Source organism: Parasteatoda tepidariorum, chromosome 3 (assembly GCF_982258835.1).
Source record: "Parasteatoda tepidariorum strain Cologne lab strain chromosome 3, Ptep-v5.0, whole genome shotgun sequence".
Classification (NCBI taxonomy): domain Eukaryota; kingdom Metazoa; phylum Arthropoda; class Arachnida; order Araneae; family Theridiidae; genus Parasteatoda; species Parasteatoda tepidariorum.
Window position 1 is genome coordinate 84,752,834 of NC_141757.1, and position 11,568 is coordinate 84,764,401.

Here is an 11,568-nt window from a genome sequence, read left to right on the forward strand (position 1 = left end):
TTTAAATGCTGCTTAGACAAATTCTGTGTAAATCTTTTTGATGCCTGAATAGACATTGAACAGCCACTCGAGATTAATATTAGCACTTTCAGACTAGTACAATGGGGTTTGATGGAGATTGTAAGCTGCATCATACACCCGTTTCGGATTCACAAGTTCATACATGAAATATGATTTGAAAGCTAGGCTTTTTTTCAGTTTCACATGAATAGTGAATGAATAATTTATATTGCTTGGAAGACAGTTTACGGTCTTTAGCAAGTTATTGGGTACGTTGACAATGAATCCTTTTATCTCTAACTGGTGATCAGCTCACAGTTTTCGTATTTGCTTGAAAGGGGTTCGGCGAGTCACCATTCGCTCTTCGGTAGGGTTCAAATCTCTCAGCCACTTTGGAACTTCATGCTTGCTTTTACGAACAGAATCCTTTCGTTTTTCCGTTTGTGTGTAACATTCTAGGTATTCCCGTTCACTCTGTTTGGCCTTTTCAGGCTTGGTAAGTTTAGGCCTTGGCACCGTTTTTTTTTCTTGCTTCAACTCTAACTTTTGGGTCCGTGTCAATCAGTTTTTGACCCTCTTTATTTGTGATATTCACCTGAATTAGTATTGAAAACGATCCAGTTTGAACTGTAGGTTAGAATTTCTGATTCTTAGTTAAAATAATAGAAACAAAAATGTCGTTCAAGTGATGAAATTCTCTTTTATTCACAGTTCAAGAAGTATTTATGGGATCTCTCTGGTCCCATATCTCAAAAATAAACTCACCAACCTAATCCATAAGAAAATTAAAAGTGTAAAAAAGGAATTCTAAAAAAATTATCAAACAGCAGCGGTTGCCATAGCAACGCATGCGCACTGTTTACTATTACTCTTGATTATTGTAGTTGAAAAGTGAGAACGCCATGAAATCAAAATCAAGACCCATTTTGCCAATGGGCAATAAGCATCATTGACGTTAATTAGAGTATGGTAATTTTTTACGTGTTTCATAAACAAATTAATATCTTTTCCCCTCCATTGTGGATTTTTAATACATTACTTACTTTTATTTACTAAGAAAGTTTTTTTTTTATTTCCAATGAGCTGCACAATCGGTCTTGCCGATGAGCAGACCTAGTGCGTTCTCCAGATGTGGTATCCACTCTTTCAGGACCACCACAATGGGTGAGATGCCGTTGATCACGTTATTTTGGACGTCTAGTTTCTGCCACACTAGATGGCAGCACCGAGACTCTATTTGGATGCTAAAGTGCACTAGGAATTTAATTTTGCCGGAAATGCCAAGAGCCAATAAGGCACTCCAGGGATCTTTTACATGCCGCATAATCATACGACATGGCCGCTGAGGATTTTCTGCATCACGAAAATCCCGTGTCTGGGCCGGGGATCGAACCCGCAGACTTGGGCTCAGAAAGCCGACGACAAACCAACTGCGACTAAGAAAGTTATTTGAGCATTATTGTCTTCAAAAATGGTATGGCGTTTTTTACTTTGCTCTAAAATAATACATTCTTAAATAGTACAGTCACTTCATTAATTTCTTTATAGTACGAAACTTATAGATTTATTTTTTAATTTTAGTTAGTTCTTATTAGCAAAATAAATTGAAATAAGAGTTTGGCGAATTTTTTAGCCTTTCTTAAATGAATTAGTACTATTTCTCTATTCATACCATACTACGAAATCGCTGTCATACTACGAAAATTTGTATTGAAAAACCTGGCTTACTGAATTTATCCCATTTCCATATACAGAAACAAAAGAAAAACAGTTTTTCCTAACAAAACGTCTATTAGAATTCATAATTTATCTGCTTTTTGTATTGTTTTGTCATTTCATAGTAAATATAAAAATAAAATCCAGCTCTTAGAATTTTGTTAATTAATGAAATTCATATCAAAAATATAATAAACACTTAACAAACATCTTGAAAACAAGTAAGCATATTTTTGGAAAAAATCTGCTTTTGCAGCTATTAGAAACTACTTTAATGACATGTCTCATTAAATGGTGAAACCAAAACTAAACTGATAATCCAAGAATCATAAGAATTTTCCGTCTCATTAAACTTCAGTATCAATGTGCACTAATTGCTTAGAAAAATAATGAGTTATTAAACTCTTACAATAAACAGAATTTCTGATAAGCAGAAGAGTGAGAAGGACGAATCATTCTTTTTATAACAATAAGTCATTGATTTTGGGCAAGTATATAATGAATATCAAATCATTATTTATGAAAAAAAGTTAATAAAAGCATGTAAACATAGAGAAAAAGTCATAAAAATGCTTTTGTACAACGTGTCATAAGCAGTTCTCATTGTTATTGAAATACCGAGTTAGAAATAGGACATTACAAAAAAAAAACCTTTGAATGTTTTATATTCAAATTTTTTTAATGATTTTTATAACCTTGCAGTTTAAAAACATGCAACTGAATTATTAATTTAAAAGAATTATTTCACTAATAAGGAGAGAAAAAACAGTAAAATAACAAATAAACAAGAAATTTTGTCAAGAGTAAGAAAACATAATCATTAAGGCTCGTTAATTAATATTTAAGCAAGTAAATACAAAAATACTATAATGATGAAGGAATCCACTGAATAATGTAGGATTAAAAACATAAAAACCTGTTTGATTGATGAATGAATAAAGAGATGAGATGAAAGGTGATTTTTAATAACAAATCCCAGTTTTATTAGACAATCAAACTGATTATGATGTTTATCACTTCACCTTCATACTAACATCCATTCATAAGTTGCTATTTTAGAGTTTGAAAGGAAACGTAACAAAATTTTTTTCTGAAGGAGTGCGAAATTAAAGTTTTCACAAAGTCAAAATATTGTTGATGTTGTCGCCAGCCATTAAGGCAGAAGGGATGCGATTGCTCTTGTTTTCTAGTGGTTTAACTTATGGCCAAGAATTTGACTTCTGCCACGCAGAGAAATTGACTTATTCTATCACAATCTAAGATCTTAGGCTTTCGACCATTCCTGTCTATATGAATAATGTACTTAATTCTTAAAGTTTTATCTACTTCAGGTCGAATTTTTTTATTTGTTTTCATTGTTAACGCTACTATGCTAATGTGTTAACTTGAGCTACACTAATGTTTTAGTAGTAATAGTTTGGTCTTCATTCGGATTCTAAACATTCAACTAATCACCTGAAGCAGCTAACGGCTGAAAGTTTAGAATTAACCTTTAACGATGATCCCCAAAGCAGTACTGGGGCATGCAAGCACTACAATTTAGATTAGTGAGCAGATGGTAGTAGAAATCACCCAGCTTTCACTCTACACTTCCCAACCACCCAACCGTGAGTGAATTTTTCTTACTCTGAAACTACCGAATACTTTATATTACAGTGGATTTCGATTCATGACGACAAAATTTGAAAAAGTACATTCCGATGACATAACCAACCTCTAACATTAAGAATCGAGCCTCGGTCGAAGATGTGCTAGGCGCATGCTTTACCCACCAAATCTACTAAGCTTGTTTACGTGCTATTATGCTTTTATGGCTGAGATTTTTCAATTACTTTATTTCATGTACCACAGACTTTCTCTGTCGCAGTCCACAACTTATAGTCTCAAGGCCAAATCGACCTAACGATATTATCTATTTTCATACGTAAAACTGCACTCTTCTGTACATAAGCAACTTAAAAGCTCTTGTCAAATTAAAGCAGGGTATCGAACCTGCGTATTTATATGCTTCATTGCATTCGAAAAAAGGATTGGGCCTCCCTGGCTGAGCGGTATTGCCCGCCAAACGCTGTGGATCATGGAGATAGTGGATTCGAATCCCACTGTTACCCTAGATGTATCTTTGTGCTATTTTTTTCTGTATTGTGCTATCTATCCTTCGACTTGACAAAGGTTTATAAGCCTGATTCAGCACGCAAGCCTGCAAATGTATGTTGTACCACTAAATAAAAGAAAAAGGTAATATCCTTTGGCCACCGAGTTTAAAGATTATTAATTTGTCTGTGTTCAACTATTTTTTATGGATCTTAAAGGAAGTGAATAACATGGTTTTCTATAAAGGTAGTCGAAAGAGCGCTATTGTGAACTGTTTATTCTTCTTCTTCATAAGCGCAACAGCCTTTCACAGGCCAAGGCTGACTCGCAGATTTTCCTCCATCTGGCCCTGTCCGGTGCGACGGCCCGCCATCTGTTGACTCCCAATAGCTTGATGTCCTTTTCAACGTCGTCTATCCATCTTGTAGGTGGTCGTCCCCTACGTCTCGTCCCTTCAATTGTGGAAAAAGTCACTTTTTTGGCAGGGACGGCATCAGAATTTCTGAAGAGGTGGCCCAGCCACCTAATGCGTGATGCTTTAATAGTTCTCACAATGTCGGTCCCACCGAATTTGTCATATTTTTTGTAAATTTTGTGGTTGTAAAGAATTCTCCATACGTTATTCTCTTGAAGAGATCCAAAGATTTTCCTCAAAATTTTTCTTTCAAAAATTAGCAGTTTTTCCTCCTCTGTTTTGCTTAGGGTCCAGCACTCACTTCCATACGTAGCTATAGGCCTGATTAAAGTTTTGTAGATGTTTAACTTTGTCTGAACTGTTTATTACTTTTTTTAAATTTGTTTTAATTGTTTAGTCTGGGGCCTCCTGGCCGAGCGGTATCGTCGGTCCAAACGCTCTGTTAAGCGTGGAGGTAGCGGGTTCGAATCCCGCCGTAATTCTTTGTGATGTCTTTCTCTGAATTGTTCTATCTGTACTTTCTACTTGACAATGACTTATAAGACTATATTGAGCACACAAGTCAACAAATGTATGTAATTTCAATAATAAAAACCTTGTTTAGTCTCTTGTTTTTACCAAAAAAGGTTAGTTCGGTTTAGTTTATATAAGACCTGAGAATTGTCATTGATAAATATTTTAAGGAGTTTTTTTCCTAGAAAATTATAAAGAAATGAACTTCAGTGTCATAGTAATTAGTATTAATAATATATATTCCAGTTAATATTAATGGAAATAAATTCTGTAATTCTATTTTTGTTAAAAATGTATATTTAATATCATTAGAGCTTACTAATTTATCAATATTTTACTATCAGAAACCTCAATTTAACTGAATTATTAAACATATTGATTTAAGTTTGCATTTTATTTTTAAAACATGGTCTTATTATTAATTCATATATTCCTACAATATGAATATAATCTTCTTTAAATAATGGCAGAAATTCTGTTTTTACTGAAAAGAAAATGCTTTTAAAAGTAGTTAACTCATATATCAGCTATAAAATTATTCCCTAAAAAAATTTAAGCCTATTTATTTTTTTAATTCTTTTAATAGTTCATTCAATTTTGAATTTGAATTTTTAGAATTTTGCGTTTATTCCCCATTTATCTACTGAAATAAAATTCATTAGACTAAAATAGTGAGATTTATTTGCTAGAAAACTATCTACAAATTTACTTCAATAAAATTTCGCACTTTTTTTTATAATTTTTAATTTTAATTACGAGTCTAGCAACAAAAATACCATTTATACTTTTACATAGACAATCGCTTTATAATAGTGTAAAAGAATTTTTCAAGTAATATATTTACTATATATTATGCAATATATTGGAAACTGGGTCTCTGGGAAATATTTATCAATTGACAATTCTTTTAAATAATTATAAAACTTGACGATTCTCAATTATCATGTGAATCTTTATCAATATGTAAATTTAACATTTTAAGCTTTTCTTAAAGAGTGTTAAGTAGAAAGGTTATAAGATTTAAATATTGCAATTTTTGAAGATGTTATAGCTACGTATCGATTTCTTAAAATTTAGAATTCTTTCAACAATTAGATAAATGGTGAAGGTTTAATCCAGGCTGATGCATGAAATTATCCAATTAAGGTAATACCCTACTTCTGTTACTCTACTAGTGTGACGTTTACAATTAAATCAATCACTTTACGCAAGTTTATTTTTATATATTTTTGCATTAATAAATTTATATTAAAACGTGGAAGTTTATTAGCATATTTGTCTTACGTTTGACAAAGATATAAAATTTTCTAGTTTTTTTTCGCTCCTGTTTTAAATTCAGTTTCAGTTTCCGCACTAAATTTTAACTTTTTAGGTAAATTACACTAAAATAAATTATTGAATCTTAAGAAAAAACTAATATATCGACTAGAGAATTATTATAATAAATGCTGAACATTACTGCTAAAAATTAATATATTTTAATAAATCACTAGGCTTCTGAAGCCACGCTTTAAAAACGATTTTATTTTAAAAGTAACAAATTAGTGTCCAAGAAAAAAAAGAATTTTCGAATTTAAAGAATTTTCGTGTACATTCACTCGAAGTAAAAAAAAAAAGAACAGCCAAGCTTTTTTTATAAAAAAAACTTCTAATATTTTCTTATTACCAAACAAGATTATAAAATATTGTTGAAAATAAAAGATTCCGAAATTTCCAGAAATGTTCTTACTTTGTTGCTGCAAAGTATACAGGGTGGCCGAAAAATAAGGAAATGATAAAATATCTCATTATAAATCTGATAAAAATCTCATTAAACATTAATCTAAATAAAAGAACATTTTTTCGTTGCAGATAAGTATACGCTGTGGAAAAATTTTTAATTTTTAAATTCGGGACTTTTGTAGTTAAAAAAAACTACCCCCAAAACGAAATGAAAAATCTCATCAAACAACTCAATAAAATAAATATGAGATAGAAAACCTATTTTACAACATGCATGTCTCATGATGCGAGGGGGTTAGTTCCGTGTCCTTAAATTTTTTTCAAAATGTCAATCAAGTCTATTTTTTTTTCGATTCTCCAAGTAATTCTTGAGACCTCTGATTTAAACAGTAGGTACCTATCTAATTTTCAATTTTGCGATTAAAGCACCCCTATGCATTAAAATGCAAAAGCTTGTAGGTAAAACGGCAAGGGTATTCCTATCCATGGTCATCAACTATTAAAGATATTTTAATTGAGTACGATATTTTAATGTTGAGTAAGATATTTTAATTCCGGTCTATGCGATCCGGAATCAAAATTCGCATCGACCAGCTTTCGCTGGGATTCAAACTTGGATCATCAAACTGGAAGATAATCGTTCTATCTGCTTGGTTGAATCTTTACCACAATTGTTTTTTTTTTTAAATTTTAAATTAATTTATTTTTTAGGTAATGGACAAACCTGGATCTTCTGCTTCTTCCGCTGATGAAGAAAAGAAAATAAATCCTGAAGAAAATAAATCTGCTGAAGCATCTAAACTGGATGAAAACAAAGTTAACCCCTAAGCAGAAAGCAAACCTGGCCCGTCATCTCAACGAGTTGGAGCCGAGCTGGAACAATTTTCTGAACTCATAAACCCTCTTCAAGCACAGCATACTGTAGAAAACTCAGAATCTGCAACTTCTGAAGACGCATCGGCTAGTTTCGGAATTCCAACTACTAGTCAAGTAGCACATAGTTCTGAACCATTGACTTTTCGGCAATTTTTCAATCGAAGCTGTCTTGTAGCTCTTGATTTGTTTAAACTTGGTATTTCTTTATATATAATCACAGTGCTCTGTATCCCATATGTACTATACAGTTTGTTTAAATATGCAACTGGGTTTGGCAAAAGATCCTAATCGTAGCATGTACTATCTATTTCGTGTTTTGTTACATAAACTTATATACTTTGATGTGTTTATAAATAAATTCCTGATTTTGTTAGTTATCTGAGTATGCCATATTTAATTGTTCAGAAGATCTTTATGCATACCACTAGTTGATTAGGTAACAAAAGTCTGAACGCGAAAATTAAAAAAAAAGTTTTGAAATTTGTTTAAAATATTATTTCGAGGAAAGTTCCTGGATGACACATTAAAATTCTCGATGGTTTAGTTTTGTAAAGCACGTGTGGTATATTTTATATTTTAAAAGTTATATTTTTTCGGTAGTTAATATCAAAAACCTACTGGTTATATCGATAAAACTAAATTTCGAATCCCAGTAGTGGCTTGTAGATTTGAAATCTGCTCCTGGCTCGCATCGACCACAGCGCTGACATAAATTATCTTCAGTGTAGAACTGTTCTACTTTGATTTAAAAAACCTTTTACCCCTTCGTTGCTGGGCTAATCAGGGGAGATTTTCGTGGTTTTCTTTTCCATGTAACGTAAATGCTGGTTAGTTCATCAAAGAGTCCTAATGCTAGTTTGTCCCAATGCTTGATCCAGAATTTCCCTTGTATTCTGGGTAGAGTTCAAAATTACATGGCTACGGAGTTGAACATTAGTAGTCGTAAAAAATAAATTTGGTCTGTTGTTTGGTTTGATTGTCGTAAAATCAAAAATGATTGACTGTTCAATGTCTCTAATAAAATAAAATTTCTACCAGAAAAATTTTAATTTTCTGTTGAATTAATAGTTTAAGCAATACTAAGAGCTGTAAAGGAATATGATAGCGAAAAATAAATATGGCTTAAAATATATGTACCAAATAAACAAAGAACTGCTTTCTTACGAAAATAAGAATCATTTTTTCGGAATATTTTAAAATTAGAGGGTTTGAACAACGAATTTCTAAAAAATTTTCTTTAGCAGTTCCACAATTAATATAGCACTTACTGAAATTAGTTTTTCAAGAATATAATTTTAAGCACATTTATGTCCAAAACTTTTTTTGAAACCAAACAGTTGCATGCCATTCTTATAGGATGCCTGCTTCGTTTTGTGTAGTTCACTGTTTACTGAGATTATAGCCATGTTGTTTGAATTTTTTTTCTCTAAATTTTATTGTTTTTGCAGTATTAAATTAAAACATAAAAACTAAGCAAAATAACTTTAATTATCCTCAGCATAACTATCACTATAATTTATTAGACTTCAATTTTATTCTATTTCCTCCAAAGAATATCAGAGTTCTTAAAAAAACTTCTATTCATTTATTTTGTGGACTATAAAAAATTATTTCTCAATCACACTTTAATTTCTAAGCTATCAATCTAAGGATGGTGTCTACTGATTTCTACTTGGTATTATATATTTTCAGAAAAATCTGACAAGTATGAAAAAAATGTAATCGTAGACTGTTTCGAGGCCGATAAATTTTTAAACCTGTTTATGAATTGATTTGCTGAATTGCCAACTTTACCCAATTCACCGCATCTCAGATCAATTTCACTAATATCTCTCATTGACTCTTATGACTTAATGATTAAATTAATCGAAAAATTTAAATGCTTAATTGTTAAAATTTCTCTCGCTGCCTGAAAAGATATGAAGTAAAATTATAACTACAATTTAAAAAACGTTAAAGAATTTGAATTTTGAAACCTAAACAACGCATCTAAAATTAAGAATTGGGTGCCTATCCTATTATATGTAAACTCTCGAAAACACATTGAAATATATAAAATAAAATTTAAGAACAGTTATGAAAAAAACTTTTCAGTTATAGGCTTTTAAAATCAGGAGTAAATAATTATCATAACCAACCATGTGTGAATATCTAAAAATTGAACAAGCAATTAAAAAATTACATTTAAAAACACTAAAACAAGTTCGTCAGAATAATGCTTACGGCGATTTACACATGCTACTTTTTGACGCGTTGATCAACATTAGGATTTCCTATCTCCAGAATAACATACCAGCCTCCGGTACCATGGTTTAGGTGAATCTTGCAATTTTTCCCTGTCCCAAAATGTCTCTTAAGAAGTGGGAATATACTGGATTGGGAAAAAGGTATGATTTCAAAATACCTTTGTAACGATGAAGGGGAAAGTAAAGAGATGGAGGAAATTGAGTAACTTAGAGACGACTATTCTGTTTGTTAAGAGCGTAGTTCTATAACTAGAATATTCATTTATGATTTTTAGGAACTTCAAATTACGGTCCTATAACTTTTTTTGTCACTTAAAAATCTTAAATTTTGTTTTATTATAATATTTCCTTCCAGTCATATTCCAATAAAGCACCCGTATGATACTCGCTTACAAGCTTTGAGATTCCTTGTTGATTTAAAAAAGAACCTGTCATCTTCAATCTTTCTTTAAAAAATCTGTATCTCGATCACCAAAACTATTAAATCCTTTATTAGTATTCCCCTTCAGATCTATGTCTAAATTGAGGAAGTAGCCTAAGAAAAATTGCGATAACATTTCTTCAGATCATCCTCATTCTTTATTCAAATTACATACATTTGCTGGCTTGTGTGCTCAATTTTAGACTTATAACCCTTTGTCAACTAGAAGGACAGATAGCACAATTCAGAGAAAGACACCACGAAGATACAGCCAAGGTAACAACGGGATTCGAACCCGCTACCCCCACGCTTTGCACAGAGTTTTGCGGGTGATACCGCTGGGCCAGGGAGGCCCCGGATCATCCTCAGGGATGTTTCTCAGATCATCGCCAATAGCCCATTGTACACTTCTAGTGAGAAGTAAGTAAGCTACCTACCTACCTTTATTAGCATAAATTAGATCCACAGAGGACTGATCGTAAAGACACGGTTTCTAGTAGAACACGAAAGTCAAGCATCACTGGCTGCGGTCAGTAAGTGGATGGGTGACAACTTTCATCAGCCTGCGTAGGGACTGAGTGTGTGCGGTATCGGACCTCATTAAACTGTTTTGGATCATCCTTAGAGATGTTTACCAGACCATCGCCACTAGCATACTGTGCAGCTCTAGTGCGACGCGAAAAAAGTGCCTACCTACCAACCTAGTATAAATTATCCCCTATTTCTATTAAGAGCTTAAGTGCTATTTACTTGCAAACGTTGCTTTCAATTTCACTAGAGGTTCTTTGGTGTCTCCTATGTACGAAAGTACAAACTTCTCTGTCATGATCGCACATATAATTGTCTTAACATCTTCGTCCCGCAGTGGACTGATCGTTAAGACACGGTTCCCAGCAGATCACCGAATCAAGCATCACTGACTGCAGTCAGTGTGCTGGTGGATGACCACTTGGATCAGCCTGCTTTGTTCCCGAGGGTGTGTGATATCGGTCCTCTTTAAACTGTTTTACAGAAAAGTGCTCAACTTCGCGTGCAGATCGCCGGGCTACCAAAACGGAGGAGCCATCCCCTCTGCAGAGGATCAAAATTGTGATGGCATGTCTTCGTATCATCCTTAGCGATGTTTCCCAAACTGTCGCCAATAGCCCATTATGCAGTTCTAGTGTTGGACCGCACAACCGTCCCGCAGTGGACTGATCGTTAAGACACGGTTCCCAGCAGATCACCGAAGTCAAGCATCACTGACTGAGGTCAGTGTGCGGGTGGGTGACCACTTGGATCAGTCTGCGTAGGGACCGAGGGTGTGCGGTATTGGCCCTCGTTAAACTGTTCTACCGTAAAGTGCTCGACTTCGCGTGCAGGTCGTTGGGCTACCGAAGCGGGGGTGCCATCCGCTCTGCAGAGGATCAAAATTGTGATGGCATGTCTTCGGATCATCCTCAGGGATGTTTCCCAGACCGTCGCCAATAGCCCATTGGGCAGCTCTAGTGCGACGTAAATGAACAAATCAAATCAAATCAAATTGACCGCACAACCAGGAAAGTCTCTCCAACTTCAAGCTCTAC

The 11,568-nt window shown here is 33.4% G+C and overlaps 1 long non-coding RNA gene across 3 annotated transcripts; it reads left to right on the forward strand.

Moving 5' to 3' along the window:
- The first annotated feature begins 4,429 nt into the window (after positions 1–4,429).
- Positions 4,430–7,713, forward strand: LOC122268860 (uncharacterized). 3 transcript variants are annotated; one of them, XR_011637034.2, is made up of 3 exons: positions 4,430–4,851; positions 5,834–5,884; positions 7,172–7,713. It is a non-coding gene; the product is annotated as an uncharacterized LOC122268860 (long non-coding RNA). The 3 variants fall into 3 exon arrangements; XR_015432630.1 differs by lacking the exon at positions 5,834–5,884 and having other exon boundaries at positions 4,584–4,851; XR_006224728.3 differs by lacking the exon at positions 4,430–4,851 and having other exon boundaries at positions 4,862–5,884.
- The last annotated feature ends 3,855 nt before the right edge of the window (positions 7,714–11,568 follow it).